The sequence below is a fragment of the Lactuca serriola genome, chromosome 5 (assembly GCF_051521515.1).
Source record: "Lactuca serriola cultivar US96UC23 chromosome 5, Lser_US96UC23_V15, whole genome shotgun sequence".
Taxonomy (NCBI): Eukaryota; Viridiplantae; Streptophyta; class Magnoliopsida; order Asterales; family Asteraceae; genus Lactuca; species Lactuca serriola.
In genome coordinates this window covers 211697658-211699396 of record NC_136412.1, presented here as the reverse complement: position 1 = coordinate 211699396, position 1739 = coordinate 211697658, and the positions used below count along the sequence as shown (strand labels likewise).

The 1739-nt window shown below is 35.9% G+C and overlaps 1 non-coding gene across 1 annotated transcript; it reads left to right on the top strand.

Annotated features, from left to right (window-relative positions):
* The first annotated feature begins 1436 nt into the window (after window positions 1-1436).
* Window positions 1437-1538, top strand: LOC145056150 (small nucleolar RNA R71). The gene has a single exon (XR_013685684.1). It is a non-coding gene; the product is annotated as a small nucleolar RNA R71 (small nucleolar RNA).
* Window positions 1539-1739: the final 201 nt, after the last annotated feature.

The window sequence follows — 1739 nt, the reverse complement described above, 5'->3', positions numbered from 1 at the left end:
GTAATGTAAGTTTAGACTCGCACATGTTGACTAAAGCTCTTGCGGTATTGAGTATTGGACATCCAAGGATGATAGGTACTTCTTCATCTTCTTTCATTTCTAAGACCACAAAGTCATTTGTAAAAATGAATTTTCCAATTTTTACCAAAAACTTTTTAATAACGCCATGCGGATAACTGACATATCGATCCGCCTTATGGATTGTCATTTTTGCGTTCTTCAGTTCTAGTAAATTCAGCTTTTCGTAGAACAAATATGGCATCAAGTTGATGTCAGCTTCAAAATTAGCCAAAGCATAGGTCTTTGTTACATTTCAAAATTCACACGACTACGTGAGGCATCTCAGGTCTGCCATCTTTATTCGCATCCCTACCATGAAAACCGTTGAACATCGTTCATTTAGAACAACCTTACACATCTTCTCTAATTCTACTTGAGTACTCATAAGGAATTTAAATAATTTTGAATATCCTTGCATTTTTTGCAATTGCCTCGATGAATGGAGTGTTAATCATTATTCCCTTTACTAGCTCAATAAACCTTTTGTGAGCTTTCTCCAAAAGATTCTATCTTGCCTGGGGCAGATAAGGAATTGGCAGATGATAAGGCATAACAAGTGAAGTTTTGCAAAACTAAGGAGAGCCCAATTTCTTTTTTTTCATCCACTTTTTTTGGTTGTCGATCGGGTTGCTCTATGGTTGCTTCGAGGATAATCATAGGATCAAAAATATTTTCTTCGTCAGTAGATTTCGCCATCATATGTAGTTACCGTTTTGGATCGAAATTACTAGCAATTAAACACTCTTGCACAACTTTTGACAATTTTCCAACTTGAGTCTCTATGTTCGATACAGATTCTTTTTGATTTCTTAATGTAGCATTATTTTCATTATGCCTTTTCTCATTAGCTTCTAGAAACCTAGCTAACTCCGATTCAATATCGATTTCTTTCTTGAGTGGTGCTTACTAATTTTGGAAAGAGCCTCTCCCTTTTTTCGGTATTTCTCTTCTTTTTGTTTTGTATATTCTTTATAGGGCTCATACTGGTCACTACTTGAATATCATACTCATGCTTTCCTGTTCCTGTTATCATCTAGATCATAATCCATGGTTAGATGTGGTCCGTGACAGTTGTCATAGCCAACTTGCATCGCGTTAATGAATTGTCCCATCTTCGTGATCCTTTTATCCATGGGATCTAGCTTTGCAATTATTAAGGCAACATTTTCCTGTCCTTCATCTCTATTAGCTTTTCCTCTTGTGACATCATCACGAGGGATGTAATATAATCTTGAGTGTTTGGTGAATTCCTCTATTAAGGACTTGTTGATTGTTAGAACCTTCTTTTTCATTTGTCCTTGAGAATCAAGAAGATGGAGAGTGAACAAATTGATGCCATTGTAAAAGTTGGAGACTTCTTGTTGCATGTTTTGACCAAGTTGTGGACAATTGCAAAGTAATCCCTTGTAATGTTCACATGCTTCATATAAATATTCCCCATTTAATTGTTAGAGGTTTTGGAATTTATTCTTCAACTTAGCTATTTTCATAGGATTGATGAATTGTTGAATGAATTCATTTTGATGGTTGACCCATGTTGTGATCACTCCAGATGGTAGTGACTTTAGCCGATCCTTTGCTCATCCTTTAAAGGTGACTGGAAGCATGTTTAGTAACGCCGAATTACGTGTACATTTGGGACATTGAAATAATTTGCAATGTCCAGCACGTCTTTAATG